This window comes from Cryptomeria japonica, chromosome 3, assembly GCF_030272615.1.
Source record: "Cryptomeria japonica chromosome 3, Sugi_1.0, whole genome shotgun sequence".
In the NCBI taxonomy this organism is placed as follows: domain Eukaryota; kingdom Viridiplantae; phylum Streptophyta; class Pinopsida; order Cupressales; family Cupressaceae; genus Cryptomeria; species Cryptomeria japonica.
Window position 1 is genome coordinate 227,616,767 of NC_081407.1, and position 20,700 is coordinate 227,637,466.

The window sequence follows — 20,700 nt, forward strand, 5'->3', positions numbered from 1 at the left end:
CAAAAGCTTGTTCAAAGAAGCCTCACTAAGGGAAGTTGAGGTAATAAAAGAGACATTGAGGTTGTATGCTAATGCCGCAGGACAGAGGATTAACGCTGAGAAAACAAAGATTTTTCTCTTTAATACAAAAAGACCGTTACAAAACAAAATTGTGCAAAAATTGGGTTGGAAATTGGGAAGGCTTCCATCAAAATATCTTGGTGTCCCCATGTTCTCAGGATCCTCCAGGCCTAATTTGTGGGAAGAACTCATTACCAAGTGTAGAGTTAAAATGGAGATATGGAAGAACAAGTTGCTTGCTCTCCCAGGTAGGATCCAGTTAATCAAGTCAGTTTTATCAGCAATGCCAATTTATGCAATGTCATACTTTAAACTTTCAATCAAAGCTATCAAAGCTTTGGAAAGTTTTTTGAAAAAATTTCTCTGGGAAGGGGTAAAAGATTAAAAAAAAAAGATTCCACTACTAAACTAGGAGATTGCATGCAAATCAAAATAAGGTGGTGGTGTTGGAATGAGAAAGATGGAATTACAAAATTTGGCCTTGGGGGCTAAGCCGGTGTGGAAAATGTATAGATATTTGAATAAGTTATGGTGTCGAATTATGCAGAAAAAATACTTGGATAATGATGACCCTGCGAAGATTTTGACAGTTCGCACTAACAGAAACAGGTCAGTTGTATGGAAGTTCATTAAAGAGTGTAGGCATTTAATCACTGACTACCTATCCTAGAAAGTTGGTAATGGCCACAAAGCCAAATTTTGGCACGATTCTTGGAATTGATATGAGACTGTAAAGAGTTGTTTTGTTGATCTGAATTGGATCGATGAGGTGGAAAGATGTTATGGTAAATTTGTTGCCGATTATGTTGTGGAGAATCCACGAGGGAGTGGTATCTATGGGTGGAAATAAATCAAAATGGATGATATGGCAAGGGAAAATTAGGTAAGAATGGCTGAAATCATGAAAGAAAGGAGAATTTCAATCAACAAGGAGGAAGATCAAATAATTTGGTGTGCAGCCCGGTCGGGGGAATATAATGTTAAGTTAGGATACTAAATTCTGACTATAGATCAAGAGAAATGTGAATGGCCTACTATCTTATGGTGGAATAAATTGGTGGCTCCATGAGAAGGGGCCTTTCTATGGACTGCTATGCATGGTAGAATACTCACTGTAGAAAGGCTGAAGAAATATGGAATAAATGGACCCACTAGATGTGTGCTATGCAAAGCTGATGAGGAGACAACAGGGCATTCTCTCTACAACTATAGGTTAACAAAAGAATGTTGGAATTGGACTCAAGAAAACCTCCAATGTCAGACAACGTCTAATGAGGACTTCAAGAGCCATATCATTAGGTAGCCTACCTCTGAGAAGAAATCACTCTGGGGCTCACTTTGGGTAATCATCCCTTCAGTGGTGGTATGGAAAATCTAGAAAGAGCATAATAGAAGGATATTTGAGGATAAAGAATTGAATGTGTCCAGTGTTATTGAAAAAATAAGATGAATGGTTACATAATTGGCATCTGTTAAGGCTTATGGTAGGAAAATTGAATACATCACAAGATGGGATAAAGATGTGCAGATGAGATGGGGATCTTTAATACCACCCAATATTATTGTCAACCCCAAACACAATAAGAGGTTGAATACCAGATGGGAAGTCCGAGAGCCTGGGCGATTCAAATTGAATTTCGATAGGGCTGCCAAAGGGAATCCGAGCCTGGGTATGGATGCATAATTAGAAATAGTAGGGGTGAGATGGTAGTAGGTATCTCAGGATACTTGGGCATTGCAAGTAATAATGTGGCAGAGTTCACTGCGTTGGAGAGAGGTTTAAAATATTGTATGGAAAACTGGATTTTCCCTCTGGAAATTGAAGGAGACTCACAGATAGTAGTCAACACAACCAAGAGTGGTGTCACACAGAATTGGAAATTGGGAAGATATTGAAAGTCAATTGAGGAATTATTTAAAAAAATCCTGGAATATATAGTGACTCATGTGTACCGTCAGGCAAACTCAAGTGTGGATCATCTGGCGAATATGGGTGTAGAGTCTAAAGGGGAAAGAGAAGAAATTATCTTCGAAGGACACAGTGCAGAACTCTCAAGGATTGTAAGGGATGATATGGTACGTGCATTGCAAAACACTAGAGAGGGTATAGGCTAAATACAAGGGACTTCGTATGTCGAGAAGAGTGACTACGGAGGTGCAAAATCTCCTTTATCATTCTCGAATAAGTAAAACATGGATAGATTCAACTATTACTGTTGATTCAAAACAATGGTACAAAGCTCGAGCTTCGGAAAAGATAAGGCCTCGCTGAAGTAAAGATTTCAAGGATAGCTAGCAGATTATTTGATGCAGATGGGGCCTTATCGAGGGCATACGATACTCAGGGCTCCATGACCTGTGTATGATATAAGGGACAATGTAACGAAGGAAGGATGCATTCGAGTCTTGAGGTGCAGAGATGGTTCATCATTTCGGATTAAGCTTTATGTGTACGGACGAAAACTTCCAAGAGTAGTGCAGGAGGCTATTTCCCACGAATGATAGAGCCCACGATGCAATGTGGAGGTTGGTGGCATCCATCGTTGGCAGTGGAAGACACTGGTGTGACGGGTTGGCAGTGGAAGACACTGGTGTGACGGGTTTGTGTATGAGGAAGTGATCTTCCCAATGATAGATATCTTGGGATCGAAGGAAGTATGCATTCAGACGATTGATGGCTTCGTTCGTGCAATGAATGGGTAGGTTGTTGCTAACGAGATATTGAATCTGGATTCAGACAAATGGGTTAGCCTATTGGGTATCTACTTCAACATGGTCAATTATGTCTCCTCAGATTTGGATAGCGACTCGGCCCATGAGGATGGCGAAAGAGATTGTGCCAAGAAGGAGAAGAAAAAGAGGAAGTCCCTGATAGAAGATGCATGGGAGGTCTACCGGATTGGGGTCATCAACAGGAATTTCGCCCCCTTTCAACGGCTGCTGAATATAGATGATTGATGGCTCTTGGTGGCCTCTGTGGTAAAAGTAATGGAGGTTGGAGCACACCTGACCATCATCCTTCAGGCACTGTAAACTTGCTGGATCCGTGCACTGGTAAGTGTAGTTGCCAATGCATATGTGCAACCTTTCCTGTCTGTATTGTCGGACCTTGAAACTGCTTTAGAGAATTATTGGCAATTTTCTGCCAAGATGGATTTGATTACTAATGTCAATTGTGTAGAATTTTTGTTTTCTACACATCATCGTGATATCTTTCCATGTTTGCATTTTTTTTTTCAAGTCTTATCTTTCCCTTTGCGAATGTGAGTCACCGCACATCCATTGCTCATTGAATATCCTGTTAAACATTAGCCTTCTAGGCATCATTGAATATCCTGTTAAACATTAGCCTTCTAGGCACATCCATTGCTCATTGAATATCCTGTTAAACATTAGCTTTCTCAAACAGTAGTACATGAGCAGAGTTTACCTCTGTCCTTTCAATCTTCAAAATGTCTGCGACCTCCCTTCATTTTTCAACTTCATTTTCTGAGCTTCAAGGGCAGCCCTCTCTACTTCCCACATATTCTGGAGGCCTGATGAGTTTGATGAGCTTGGCTTGCAGTTGAGATTTGAATATAAAGTAGTTGTATTGCCCCATGATAGAAAGAGTACAATGAGGAAGAAAGTCAGGCTGAATGAATCCCCATCAATGAAATGCCCAAAATGCTGTTAAATGCTGTAGGTGCTTCTTCTCCTTGTTCCTATGCATTAATGGCCAGAGTAATGAACAGAGTAATTAGTTAATTTAAATAGATTTTATAATGCAATGGAATAAAAATTTAGGTAAATTCCATTACTTACCTCTTGTACGCTTAACAGTAAACATTTTTTTATTGAATTCAATTATCTACGTTTTTCATTCAACAAATCTCTCTTAATGATTGAGATTTAACAGATCAACACATAAGAATTAACACATATTTTTTTTGCATAGCAGATTTTGTTGTTTTATCAGAACACTAATTCCGCATTCAAAACAATAGTTTTGACATGTGGATTATTTTAATCGTTTCCAATTTACATGGCATGAAAATATTTCTAAAAGGTAGAAAACTATTATTAATAATTTATATAAAATATTTCTAGAAAAATAGAAAACTATATCCGTAATTAAATCACATACTTATACTTATAATTTGTTCATGTTCCTTCCTACATTTATCTCTAGTAATTGTATCTTCAAACTAAATATTTAAAAGTGTAAAGAATTTACTGATCTATGTCTGAGAAAGTTAAAAAAAGGAAAGGGAGACTTATCAAATACCTTATATTGCAGCCAATCAAGATTCTGAACAATCTTGCCCATAGTTCTCCTTCCATTGCATGGCATGATTTCACAACAATATTTTAATAAACCATATCATTGTATAATATGAAAAAAAGGGGAAAAATGAGTACAAAACTGAAAGTCTTATTCACTCACTCACTGTATATTGCCCTCGATCCTTTGAAAGTGTTTCATTGTCAGACTCTGCAACATAGAAATTTTGAAGATACTCTCTTGTCCTAACCCACAAGCCTGAAATAAATAGTTGAATGGCTTAAGAGAAATTACTCAAATAGATAGTGGGTAGGTAGAAAAAATAACTGGTTTGAAATAAGTGATCCAATAGTTAAGAAGGGTAGGTGATAGAAATATTATTTTATTTTTAAAACCTATCAATAGTTTCAATTTTTTAAGAGTTGCCTATCTATGATCCAATGATTACATAGGATACTTAATATTTCTAAAGAGTTGTTTTTAAAATTTTCAACTAAACTTATGCCTCATGTCTAATAAGTGATTCAATAGTTAATAAGGGTAGGTAAGAGAATTCATTTTTTTTTTAATGTGAATCAATAGTTTCAAATTTCAAATAGTTGCCTATCTTATGATCCAATGATTACATAGGGTATTTAAGATTCCCACGAAGTAGTTTCAATGGTTAAATATGATAGTTAAAATTTCCAAGTAATTGTTTCTATAATTTTCCACTAAACTTATGCCCCATGGGAAATCAATGATCAAATAGTTATGTTGGTTAGGTAAGAGAATATTATTTTTCAAAAAAAAAATTCAAGCTTTAAATGAGAAAATTTGGATTGCCAAAAGGTTATTTCTATAATTTTACACTAAAATCATGTATCTAACGGTTATGTAGGGTAGGTAATTAAAAAATCATTATTTTTAATTTTATCTTAATGAAAAATCTATAATTTATATTTACAAAGAGCCACTTGTAGAATTTTCTTATTAAATTATATTACTAGAAATAAAGAATCAATTGTTATGTACAATAGCTAAGAGAAATACTATTTTTATTTTTATTTTTATTTTTATTTCAAAAAAGAATGAAAAATAATTGATCAAAATAAATAAAATTAAAATGATATTTACATGTGATGTGATATTAAACTTGAATTGTTTTATAATAAAAGGAAATAGTCACTTCTTACAATTTTGAAACCAATGCGAGTACCTCATAAAGTGTAGTGAAATAGACATAATATAAAAGGAAACATTCATAAGTGAGCCCATCTTGTACATGCTTTGCATCCTAGAAGTTAGCCTTGACCACCTTGATAATGGCATTGCATGACTCTTCATCACATGGTGAAGGCACACTTAGGCTTGTCATGTCCTATCATGGTGTAGCACACTTAGGCTTTTATTTCATCGATGAAGACCTATTGAAATTAGAGGACGAACATGAATATTGTGCATGGGAGTCTAAAGTTAGTTGAGTATATTGTGAAACTTTATGTCTATCATTCTTCTTTGGTTTTCCTATAGATGATTGGGCAACCAAAGCTTGTGATCTAGAGCTAGAAAGTGAATTAAAATATATTAACTTGGCATGTTCCCATGTCAAGTGCATTCACAAAATGCCTCAAATGACGAGATGGTGTGGGTAGAACCCAAATAATCCATGGTGGACCAAAATGAGGAAGAAAAAAATTGAAAGGGGCATTGAAGCTTTGACAAATTAAGAAATATGCACTCTTTGTCAATCTTTTCCTTGCCAGAACCATGTAAAAATCATCTGATGGATTTGAATTTCTCCAAAAATTCATCAATGGATGAGAAGGAATCAAGTACCAAGGATATCAAATATGATCAAGATGAAGTGCACAAAAATAATTAATACCCTAAAACAATTCCTAAAATTTGAGCCACATAGCATGAGGTCTTGTGCAAGAATCAACATGAAACATAAACATTTTTGAAACATGCATGCCATCAAATCCATAGCCTAATTTTTCTTGTCCCTATGCCAAATGATCTCAAACTGATGAATCAAGTTTGATTAGGTCTTATTTAAACAGGATCATAAACCTTATGAGTAAAGCAATCTAGTCATCTTGGTCTTTTAGCTATATGATAGTTATGGGGTGTACTTTTTTCAATAGAGGGTTCTATCATTGTAATCAGTTTTTAGATTAGGAAATTGCTAGCAAAGTATGTGTATCTAAAAGATGATATTTCTACCCCCTCCTAATATCAACAAAAAACAACCCTTTTAAAACATTTAAATTTGAGAAATGACAAAATCAATAAATGGTCTAAATTAAGTTCTCCAAGTACCTAAATGAAGGGTAAATCTAGGTAAAGCATAGAACCAACTTTTCAATGCCTACTCATTTGTGAAAAATGGAGTCTGGATGTGCAGGATATGGCCCTAGAAGCACAAACTTGAAAGTATAGTTTCACATGCATATAGCAACAAATTAGAACATAATAAAGAATTAACACTACCACCACTAGATTTCTCTCACAACAAGATTTTTCGAGATATCTTCTTTGTGAGATTTTGAGCTCATATGACCAAGTTATGGTTGAAAAAACACAAACAAGTCAAAAAGAAAGAAAGAGGGTTTGAGGGGCTAGCTATGTAGATTGTATTGCTGACATTAACATGACATAATGCTATTATGGTAGGTTGATTGGGCAGATTTGTTGACACGATAGATGATGTGGCTATTGATGTGGATGATGATCTAGTTGTTGACAAGGATGATGACATGGTTGCTAATGTGGATGATGATAAGACTACTTACATGGATGCTGACATTAATGATGGCTAGATGATTGCATCACCATTGACAATATATTTTTTATGCTAATGGATTTGTATAAAATTTTGGGCAGCCAAAAGTCAATCCCAACAAATAGGGCAAAAGAGTTAGTCTCTAATTTTTATGATTTGACAAGTAATTATGAGGTTTTTGGAAGTTTCTAGCATGATGGTGGGGTTTTTTCACCCTAAAGTCCCTATATTTTTAAATAAACCTCAAAAAATTTTGAAAAAATCATTCTCTCATTAAAAATACCAAAAAAGTCAACTACTCAAACTTTGATGAAAAATGTCTTTGGACATGTAGTGTCGTGGTTAAGACACTTCATTGGTGAAGCGGCCACCAAGGTTCAAATCCTATTGGACCTTTGTGCTCTCAAGGCCTTTTACCTTTGCTGGGCCATTGTGCTTCGGGATAGCATCCATGCACTAGTGAGGCTTCTTTTGCCTCAAAATGCCCAATTTTTTCACTAACTTCTAGAAATTTTTATGCCCTCAACAAACTACACCCAAAACTTCAACTACTCAAATTTTGACAAAATGACAACCAATCTTTAGGTTTTGGTATGTTGTGAACATAATGGAAATCTTTATTTAATCCCAAAGTGCATAAAAAAAATTTATTTCAAAGATGGATCCCTCCAATGGACAATAACTTAGTAGATTTTTAATGATACCATGTAGAATTTGATACCTCAATCTACAAGCACAACACCTATCACAAAGAAAGATCAAGAAAGGATAATTTTCTCAATAACCTAAGAATGTTTTATTGATGCACAAAAAGATTATGTTACACTTGAATGAATAAATCCTTAAAAAGGGATAAACAATACCCTACACTAAACCCTCAATCAAGATTAATTTTTTTATTACCAAGTGTCGCAATCATAATGGATGAGAACTTAATCTATTATTAGCCTAATTAAATAAAGGAAAAAAAAGTACCTAGATTTAGCTTAAGTGAATAAAGTAATTAAAGGACCTAATTAATTAACTAACTATACAATTTCCTAATTACTCCAACAAATACATATATATATATACACACACATACACACACACAGATATATATGTGTGTGTGTATGTGTATACATACATACATATATGTATATGTATATGTATATGTATATGTATATGTATATGTATATGTACATGTATGTAGGTATGTATATGTATATGTATATGTATATGTATATGTATATGTATATGTATATGTATATGTATGTATGTATGTGTATATGTATACACATATACATGTATGTGTGTATGTATGTATGTTTGTTTGTATGTATAGAATACATCGAGAGATCTTTCTCAAGGTGTTTTATTTTAAATCATAATTTGATTAAAATATAAGCACCTCAAGAAGGATATCTCTAAATGTAATTGAAATATAGAATTATATAGAAGAGAGCTTAGTTGTTTAAATTACAAGACATAATATTAACCAATCCAAAAATGTAGAAGTGGATACTAGAAGGATGCATACATAAATAATCACATCCTTGTCATAAGATAATCTTCACATTATAATAACCATAGAACATGTTCTCATATTATGGTTTTCATAATGTTCCTATCATATGGCTGAATGGTAAGTATTCTAAAAGTCATTTAAGGGGATTTTACGATGTTACTAACCCTTTTTCACTAAAAAAATCTCTATCTAAGTATTATATTCTATCCCACTCTCCACATAAGAATATATTGTAAATATAAATCCTCGTGGAATTATCATATCCTTATCCTTGGTAAATAGACAACCTTTTCTAAAATGGCTTAATATTCATAACTAACTTATTATTCAATTGGATTCAAAAGAAAGTCCCAATTTCTGAAAATAGACTTTTACACTATTCTTTATAGGTAATATACCATTCATAAGTTGACAGATGTATGAATTAATACTTAATTATTAGAGTATTAAAGAGTGGGTTCTATAAATTTATCACTTATTAAATGATTACCTTTTATCTATGTCAATTGATAACTAAATTATAAAATAACTAGATAAGAACAAAATGATAATTCAATGCTATAGTATACCAAATATTAATTCATTCTTTGATAAAAAAAATAGGAAAAAATTCACCCTATTGTTCTAATGTGTTTCTAAATTTACATCAAAATTAGTCTATTTCACAACATGTATATTTTATCACTTATGAATCACATACCTATACATAACTATATAATTCATTCTAGACTTGGAATTTCCTTTCTTGATCCTTTTTCATAATTTGAATAAAATGGCATCTTTGGATTTCATTTTAGAATAATGTGACTAACTAGATCTATAAGAGAGAAAATAATATTATAATTCTTACTCTTCAATTCCTACATGATTCTCTCTTTCTATTAGTTTTAGAATTTTTTGGGTCAATTGATTATTGCAAACTATAGAATTTATAAAATCTATTTTCCATATAACAACTTGACTAACATACCAATTCATTTTCCCATAAAATCTATTTTCCCATATAAAATCAGACACATGAATGATGATTTACTGAACACATGTCATGGGCCCTCAAGTCAACTAAGGCAATTTATAACAAATGCAGATGTACATGCATGCAAAATAGAAAAACATAATAAGGCACAATATCTACAATTACAACATTATTTGATGAAAATGATTAGAAACTTTCATGCAAATAGTAATTTATAGCCTCCTATACCAAAATGAGAGATTTGAATTGGTAAAAGGACATCCATCTATTCAAGAGAAAGGGCATCTCAATTTTCACGTGAAAGAAATTCGTGAAATTAGAGTGCATGGAAGATCTCAATAGGTGTAAGGCATATTTATTAAATTAGATAAGAATTCAAAATAATTTAGCATGCGACTAACATACTTGTAAAGAATATGGAACAGCTAAAATTCTCTTTGGAATTTTGACTGGATGTGAATAGATGGAATCCCCGATCTCCATGTGTTTTTTCCCCATTCTTTCGTGTTCATTTCAACATCTTATTGTCATAGCTTACCCTCCCTACCAAAAAAATTTACCATTTTTGTACATTCCAATTGGAGAGTATTGGGTGGCTCAAGAATAATTGTCTCTTATAATAGTTTTTGCAATATGATACTGGTTTGATTTATCTATTGTTGAATCCTCTTTTGTTATTTTGATGGTATTTTTCTCTATAGTTAATTTTGTCATTAGCAGCAGATTAAACAAATAAAATATTAATCTAAATCTAATGTAATCAACCTTTTACCTACACTAAATAATTTAATAGTAAGGTGTTTAATTTACTATTTATTATGAAGTGTTTACACAATATTTTAATAAAGTATCAAAGTAATTTATTCAAGTAATGATAAACTAATTACTCATAATATATAAAACTAATGATTTGCAATAGTGAAATATTGGGGCAACGGGAGGACACAGTTCCTACACAGAACCCACATGCCTTCACGACATGAAATAAACACAACCGTGGCCAGGACACTCCTGGGTGTACGTTGTACCCCGAATTGGACAGACACCGTATCCTTCTTTATGAATTCACGAGTTTATATAATGTCACAGGGTGGCTACCAAAAATCACACCCTTTCATAACTATAATAGTGTTCATAATTACATTTATTTAATTATAATTATTACAATTTATTTCCACGGGAAAAAGTCTCGTAACATTTCGCTGCCCTCAGTAGCATGAGGAGTTTCTGCATCATTAACACACGTTAAATAACATTTAGTCAAACAATTGTGGATATTGAACTCTAATAAAATTAGCTTTTTCCCATGTAGCACTATCATTACCACAATGACTCCATTTAACTTTTACTTCTTCTATAATTCAATTTCTTAATGTTCTAGTTCTTTTTTCAATTATTCTTTCTGGTTCAATTTTAAATTCACAAGAAGGTTCAATAGAAATACTTTTCCAATCAATAATATGATCTGCATTATAAACATATTTCTTAAGTAAACTTACATGAAATACATCATGAATTTGTAACTGAGGAGGTAAAGCAAGTCTATAAGCAACATTTCCTAATCTTTCTCATATTTGAAAAGGACCACAAAAATGAGGAGCTCTTTTAGAATACTTTCCAAGCTTTAATGAGCTCCTTTTCGGTTTGACCATTAAGAAAACATGATCACCAACATCAAAATCTTGAGTAGCCCTCTTGGAATCAGCCCAACTTTTATATCGATCCTGGGCAGCTTTTATGTTTTGTTTAGCTTTGTTAATAATAGCATCCATCTTTAAAAAGTTTTCATTTTCATACCAAATCTTATGAACAGGGTCAAACCAAGAGATAGGTGTGTTACAATTTCGACCATACATAGCTTCAAAAGGTGACATCTTAATGGTTGAATGATATCCTTGATTGTAGGTAGACTTAACTAAATGTAAGTATTCCTCCCATGATTTGGGTTTATCCATGGTATACATGTGCAACATATCTTCTAAGACCCTATTAATTAGTTCAGTTTGGCCATCAGATTCAGGGTAATATGGAGTACTGAAGCTTAATTTAGTGCCAAGTTGAGAAAAAAAGAGATTTCCAAAAAGATGATGTAAATATAGGGTCTCAATTTGAAACAATATTCTTTGGAATACCATGCAATCTAACAATTTCTTTAACAAATATGTGGGTAATGTCAAAAGCAAAAGATTTTATCTTGATGGGTAGAAAATGTGTCATTTTGGTTAATCGTTCTACTACAAAGATAGAATCATGACCTTTTCTGGTTCGAGGTAATCCAGTGATAAAATCCATACTAATTGATTCTCATTTCCACTTTGGAATAGACAAGGGTTGCAAGAGGCCAAGAGGTTTACACTGTTCTGCTTTTACCTTCTGACAAGTTAAGCATTGTTGCACATCAGTACGGACCTCATTCTTCATTTGAGGCCAAAAGTAGTTTTTCTTGATTGAAAGATAGGATTTTTGAAATCCAGGGTGTCCAGCTATAGGTATATCATGATAATATTTCAATATTTGTGATTTAATGCCAAGTATATTAGGAATACACAATCTTCCTTTGAAATAGAGGAGTCCATTACTATTTAGTAAATATTGTTCTAATCTATCTTTCAAATGGACGTTAGGGGATTGATTTTGGAGGCCTTCATAAAATGGTTGGAAATAGTCATCGATAGGTAATTTGGATTTGATATCATGTTCAAATTGGCTCCTTACCAACGTCAAAGCATTAACACATAATCTTTTTCAACTTAAGGCATCTATCACTACATTCACTTTTCCAGGAACATATTGGATAGTGAAATCATATTCAGTTAAGATTTCCATCCGCCTTCTTTGTCTCATGTTAAGTTGAGGTTGAGTAAATAAGTGTTGAAGGCTACGATGGTTTGTTTTCAAAATAAACTTGTTTCCCAATAAATAGTGTCACCAAACCTTTAAGGCATGGACAATCCCTAATAATTCAAGATCATGAATAGGATAGTTTCTTTCGGCAGGTAATAATTTTCTTGATTCATAGCATACAACTTGGTTATCCTATATTAGAACACCACCTATACATGTCCCACATGCATTTGTAATCACAATAGAAGGTTTGCTAAATTTTGAGATGCAAAGAATAGGTGTAGTTGTTAACAATGTTTTTAATGTTTCAAAAGCCATATCACATTCATTGGTCCATTATAATTTTTATCTGTCTTAGTTAGGTCGGTTAAAGGTGTAGCAATTTTTGAATAGTTTCGAACAAACCGACGATAGAACACAGATAATCCTAGGAAACTTCTTACTATGTGAGCATCCTTGGGGATAGGCCAATCCTAAATTGCTTTAATCTTAGCAGGGTCTAGTGAAATACCATTTTCTAAAGCTATATGACCTAAATAAGATACCTCTGATTTAAAGAACTCGCACTTGCTTAATTTGGCATATAATTTGTGTTTTCATAAGGTTTTTAGTACCATCCTCAAATGTTGCTCATGTTCTTGCTCATTTTTTGAGTATATTAATATGGCATCCAAAAAGATGATAACAAATACCTATCTAGAAATGGTTGGAAGATATCATGCATCAAGGTCATAAAGGTTGTAAGTGTGTTAGTTAGACCAAAAGGCATTACCACAAATTTATAATGACCATATCATGTTCGAAATGACGTTTTGGAAATGTCAGATTCTTTAAAACGAATTTGATGGTATCCTGACCGTAGATCTATTTTGGAAAAGCATTTGGCACCATGTAACTGGTCTAGGAGGTCATCAATTCTAGGAAAGGGGTACTTGTTCTTTATGGTTAATTTGTTAAGTTGTCTATAATCTATGCATAACCTCATGGTCCCCACTTTCTTTTTAACGAATAATATTGGTGCATCCCATGGAGAGACACTTGGCATTATCTTACCTACCTTAAGTAGTTGCGTTAATTGGATTTTTAGTTTAGTTAATTTAGGGATTGACTGTCGATAGGGATCTTTGGAGACAGGTTCTTCCCTGGGAACTAGATCAATTGCATGTTCTACAGATCATTCAGGAGGTAAGCTATTTAATTCTTCAGGAAACTCATCTTTAAATTCTTGCACCACAGGTTTGATATTCATATCTAATTTAAATTTATCACATGTTTTAAATTGATTGTGATGATTGAGAGTAATGTACATACATAGGTATAGGAATCCTGGTTTACATTTTCCAATCATATACTCTCCTTCAACTATGTCTTCGGCTGGTAACTGGCTATCAATCATATTTAGTTCTTCTCTTCATCAATCATATAGTTCTTCTCCCCCTTTGACGGCAATGCCAAAGTGAATACCAATATCAACCGGTTAACCATTTCATGCTTCACCGATTTGCAACAACGATCTGTAGCTTGTTGCTCCTCCTGTGGAATAGCTCCACTCTACACCAATCCTACTTCAAGATCTTCAATAAGCTCCGAGACTGATGTCTTCCATATCAGCTTAATTGACTTCATGTAGGGGTTCAACCCCTAACTTACCTCTAAGATACTTAAAAGTAGCCTTAGGCAGAGGTTTAGTAAAGATATCCACTAGTTGTTCCTAAGTAGATACATGCTTCAATAACACATCTTTACTCTGTACTTTCTCTCTCAAGAAATGATACTTCAGCTCAATATGCTTAGTTCTTTCATGCAACAACGGCTTCTTGGAAATGTTTATTGTACTGGTGTTGTCACAGAAAATCCTTATCAGTTCTGTAATCTTCAACCTGAAACCTTGAAGAATGTGTTTCATCCAGATTGTCTGGGTACAATTCATATAAGCTGCAACATATTCAGCTTCAGCAATTGATTATGATATACAACTTTGCTTCTTGTTGCTCCAAGATACTAGCCTTCCTCCAAGAAAGAAATCTCCTCCAGTTGTACTCTTCCTATCATCAACATTTCCTACACAGTTTGCATCTGTATAGACTTTTAAATCAAAGTTACTTGCATATGGATACCATAATCCATAATCAATTGTGCCTTTCAGATATCTAAAGATTCTTTTAGTTGCTACCATGTGTGTCTCCTTAGGACTTTTCTAAAATCTGGCAACTAATCCAACTGCATGAGCGATATCTAGTCTGCTATGGAAAACATAATGTAGTTTGCCTATCATTGACTTGTACACCTTTTCATCCACTGATGCAGAATCATCCTCCTTAGACAGTTTACAACCTATAACCACTAGTTGTCCAACTGGTTTATAGTCTCCCATTCCAAATGTCTTCAATACTTCTTTCACATATTTGGACTGTGTGATAAAAATACCTTCCTTCATCTGTTGAACTTGCAAACCTATAAAGAATTTTATCTCTCCTACAAGAGACATCTCAAATTCACTTTTCATCTTATTAGCAAAATCGTCACACATATTATCTTTTCCTCCAAAAATGATATCATCTACAAATACCTCACTAATCAGTATCTTATTTCCTTCAGTCTTGAGATTATTTTGTTGTCTTCACTGGTTCTCTGAAAAACTATCTTCACCAAGTGAGAATGTAGTCTTTCATACCATGCCCTAGGTGCTTCCTTCAAACCATATAGTGCTTTGTGTATTTTGCACACCATATCCTTTGCTTCAGTCAAAGCATAACCATCTAGCTATTCAATGTAGACTTCCTCTTCCAATATTCCATTTAGAAATGCTAACTTCACATCCATCTAATATACCTTCAATCCTCTATATGCAGCAAATGTAAGTAGAGTCTTGACACCTTCCAATCTTACAACTGGTACAAATTTCTCACCATATTCTTCACCTTTTTCTTGTGCATAACCTTTGCATAACCGTCTGGCTTTGTTTCTCACTACTACTCCATCTTTGTTCATTTTATTCCTGAATACCCATTTTGTTCCTATAACATTTTTGTTCACTAGTATAGGTACCAATGACCAAGTGTTATTCTTCTCAATATGGTCAAGTTCATCTTCCATCGCCTTGATCCAGTAATCATCTCCAAAATCTTCCTTTGTTGTTCTAGGCTTAATAGTGGAGATCATACAAGAAGTCTTTCTTATTCTTCTTCTGGTTAACACACCAGCATCTTTATCTCCAATAATCTAATCAGAATTATGATTGAGTCTAAGATATCTTGGAATAACATGATCATGGTCTTTAGATTTTTCTTCTTCTTTACTTTACTCACCTTCTGCAGAATCTACCTGTTCAGGTTGAACTGGTGCTGCAGTATTCATTTCACCAACTTCTGGCTTCACCGGTTCTAGTTCCAAAATCAAAATGTAAGGTTCATCTTCCTCCTTCTCTTTACTGGTTTCTCCTGAATCTTCAGGAAACTCATCGACTCAAACATTAGCACTTTAAGTGATCTTATTTGTCCAATTGTTGTAATATTTGTAGGCTTTGCTCTTGGTGGAGTAACCAAGAAATATGCCTTCATCAATCTTAGCATTATACTTACCAACATAGTCACCTCTCTTGATAAATTATCTACTACTAGAAATCTTAAAATAACTGACATTAGGTGATCTACCATACCAGTATTCATAAGGATTTTTATCCTTACCTCTTTTAACCAGTATTATACATGTCTTAGCTACACCTCCTTGAATTAGCATAATCCTTGTAGCTTCAACAATTGACTGGTTGTTCCTCTCTGCAATATCATTCTATTGTGGTGTCTTAGGTGCAGAAAGATGCCTCTTAATTCCATTGTATTCATAGTATCTAGTGAATTCCTCTAAAGTAAATTCATCACCTTGAACAGTTCTTAAGCACTTAATCTTTCTTCCACTTTCTTTTTCAACTAAGGCTCCGAATGCCTTAAACTTTCTAAAGGATTCTATTTTGTCCCTCAAGAATGTGACCCACATCATTCTTGAGCAATCTTCAGTAAAAATCATAAAATACTAATAACCTTGAATACTCCTAGTCCTTATTGGTCCACAAAGGTCAGTATGAACCAAGTCTAGCAAATGTTCTGCTAAGAAATAGTTTCTCTTAAAGGTTGAAGATGTCATCTTCCTTAACTGACATTCCTTACACAAAGCATTCATCGGTTTGTCCAATTGAGGAAAACCTCTTACTGATTTGGACTTACTGACTTTTACAATGTTATCAAAATTTACATGGCAGAATCTTCGATGCCAAAGCCAACTATCTTCTACTCTTGCAATTAAACAAATGTTGACTTTAGAACGTAAATGAAACAAGTTACCTCTAGTTTTCTTATCGGTTGCAATTAGTTCACCTTTGCTTCCATAAATCTTACAACCTCCATTCTTGAATTCCAGTGGATAACCTTTGTCATTGAGTTGATCTACACTCAAAACATTGTGTTTTAGTCCTCCAATGCAGTAGACATCATCTGCACTTCTCTTACCGTTAAGAGAGATGGTTCCTTTTCCTTTTACCATGCATGGTGAGTCATTTCCATATCTCAATACACCTTTATCAAACTCCTTCAAAGTAAGAAACTTACTCTAGTCACCGTTCATGTAGTGTGAACAACCACTATCTATAATCCAATCATCAAAACTATCAACGCGAGAGACTAATGCCTTTTGATCTGATGTCTCTTCTTCAATGGCAACATAGACAATGTCCTCATTTACATCTTCTTCAAATTCCTCATCTGTAATTCCTCCATCAACTACAATAAGACAATCTCTTTTACCTTTTCCTTTGTACTTCTTATAATTCTCACGTTTCTGTTCATTATCTCCATTTGGACAGTTAGCCAGAATATGTCCAATCCGGTTAGTTGTGTTTTATAGTTTACTAGATCAGAAATATAATTGTATTAGTGTTTTGGACTGATTCACCCCACCTCTCAGTCTTGTTGTGTGTAAAATAATTTTTACTCCCTCAATGTGACTAGTGTCACCTAGTTTATGTGAAACTATTCTTTTTCAAGTTTGATGGTTCTTTCATTATTGATGAGAATTTCATTATTTGTAAGAGCTATCTTTGAAATTTTAAATTTTTTGTTGGCATTGCATGAAGATTGCATTAATGAAGTATAGTGTTGTCATTGATGTCAATAATTATCGATAGTGATGCATAATTCTTTTAAACTATATCACCATCATTTGACCTAGGCTATTCATTATTGTATCACCATAATAACCGGTAGCTATTCATTTGACCTAGGCTCTCATGCCCATCTCGCCACAACAATATCTCAAAGATAAATATTAACTAAATTTCACATAAATATGTAATTGAAATGAAATAACTTCAATATATATAAGATAAATAAGATATTGCAATTCATGAGTAAAAGTGCCTAATCCATGTATTAGCACATGAAATGAGATATATAAATTATAGTAAAACTTAGGCTCTAATGCCTTGTATTCTACAACATAATGTTGTACAAATATAAGTAATGATTTAATAACATAGTCAATGAAGTTTCTGGTTGCCATCAACCTACACAATCATATGCAAACCTTGAGAGATAAGAATATAGTTCAAGCACTTTTTTGCCCAACCATGAAGTTTACACTTCCTTGTGATTCTTCCTACTTGATGAATACCCAACCCTACAATGCCTAGCAACCTATAAATGTAGGAAGGAGGAAACCCACTACAGCTTGATATATACATATGCAATTTTTTGTATGAAATTCGATGCCTTGTTATCAAGACATGGCAAAGAACCGCATCAATATAATTTTGTTGGGATAAATTCATATATTTAAATGAATATGTCTTTTAAAATATTAGGTTTTTTGTCAAAAAGAGGATCAAAATTCTATATGATTCCATATTCGGCACCCAACTTAGAAATGTAAACCCAAAACACAGAAAAGAAAACTAGTTTTCGTAGTAAAAAATCACCCCGACATGTGTATCGCTTAACATTAATTATTTGACACAATGTTCTACATCTTTGAGACTTTATAAAAGTAATATACTTTTCTCAATTAAAATACTAATACAATTTTAATTTTGGTACTTTCTCTTCTATCTGTTCCCTTCAACATTATAACAATGTTCATGATGAATATGATAGAGAGCATCGATATCATATCACAAGACTATAAATATAGAACACACAACCTAGTCACCATAAGGATGTAAAATAAAACTCAAGATAGGAGTTCACAAATTTCAAAATGGTCATAAAATATGCACAAAAACAATTTGTATGATATACAAATCACAAGATAGATAAATCAAAATCCCTAGTGACTATTTTATCACAAGAAAATGATGATACAATGAATCAATAAGAATCCGGTCAACTACAGAGAGTTGGGGGGCAAATTAGTAGATAGAAAACAAACTAAACTTTCACCAAACTTAATCCCGACTCATAAACTATTCACTGAACTAACCGGTTTAGATATTGTACGAAAACTGATACTACACTATCAAGCTTACCGGTTGACTAAGATATCATTATAACAATGTAACAGATCTGAAACTCACATACCATTTACCAAAACATTAAACCACTTAGCTAGCATCATTAATAGCTCATTTTAAATCACTTATGGTAATCTAACCATATCTAAGTGGCTTTACCAGTTAATCATATCAATCATATCAAAACATAACCACAAAATCATTCACCACTTGACACAATATGGAAACCCAAATGGGAAAAACCACAGTGGGGATGAATACCCACAAGTATTATGAACTCTTCTGAAGTTCGCCCTGTTAGGAGCCAAGCCTTGTTAGAAGGTTTACAATAATGTCCTGTTAATAATAGATCCAATTAAGGACCACCCAGTTAAGGGATTTACTACAATACCCCGTTAAAGGCAATACCCTATTAGGAGTAGCCTCAATAGAGGATTTCAAATCTAAGCTAATGGATCACCTTTTAAAGGATTTAGATAGCACTAGGCCTGTTAAAGCTTACCCGGCTAAGGGATTTAACTAAACATTGTAATTGTTACAGAACAAGGTGGTTTTTTTTTATCTGGTATTAGCACTATCTTTCTTAGTCAGGTCCTTTTATGCCACTACCTATTTTCAATACATTCTACAAACACTCCTTCTGGTTCGGCAATCAATCACACTACCACACTTAACCAAATTGCCAACACAATTACAAACAACTCATGGACCTTAAAAAGAAATACAATAGGTTGGTAACACCACAAAACCTAAGATCTCATAGAGATTACAAATATATCGGTTCAAACATGGTTGTTGGATTACATAGAAGCCATATGCACATTGTTCAAGACAACTTCGATCGTTGGATTACATAGGAAGTTTTTCATTTCAAATTTTGGAGTGAAAGATTTATTTTTTGTTTGTATGGAGGTTCTTAGATTGTTGAAAACACAAAGGTTATGCTAGCCAATTTTTTTACAAATTGACCTATCTGTGTGTGTTCTTGATTTTTTTTTCATGTGTATGAACAATGGAAATCTGAATTTAATCCCCTTTTGACATGTGTTTTACATGTAGTTGTGTTAATCATACTTACTATATTTAGTAAGTTGTCTTCAATTAGAACTTTCCAAACCATGGTGGAAAGGAATAAGAAGCGGACCACACCAAGAGATTCAGTTCTATTTTTGCTAAAATAAAGTAATGTGAACTGCAATAATAGCATAACAAATACAAATAATAACATTCAAACCATAACATAGTGATTTATGTGGGAAAACCCTTTCGGGAGAAAAACTCACATTCCAAAAGCCGCCCAATATTATTATTCAGCAATCAAAATAGATTACAATATACTTATAGAGCAAGCTCTTCACAGGAGTAACACTTATTAGAGATTCAAAGGTAACTCAATAGCCCTACAAATCGCATGGCCTTACTGGATCACTACAAATTGGATCCGATAATTCATCATGTGTTATTCACTTCATGCTATGTATTTGTTCATTCCCAAGATAAAACAGTTATCTCTACATGCCAAAACCACTTTGAAACTCATCACGTAAATCATGCATACATGGCATCTCCATATCTAATCACCATTTGATCATAGATCAACACAACTGATTCACCAAGCTCCATCGGTTAAGGTTTCGCATATCAACAGGTTACCTGGTTACCGGTTGATCACTCTACTTGAAATACCAATACCGGTTTCCTTCATTGGTTAACTACCAGTTGCATTATTGTAACACTACCGGTTATTATTGACATCAATGACAAAACTATACTTCATTAATGAAAT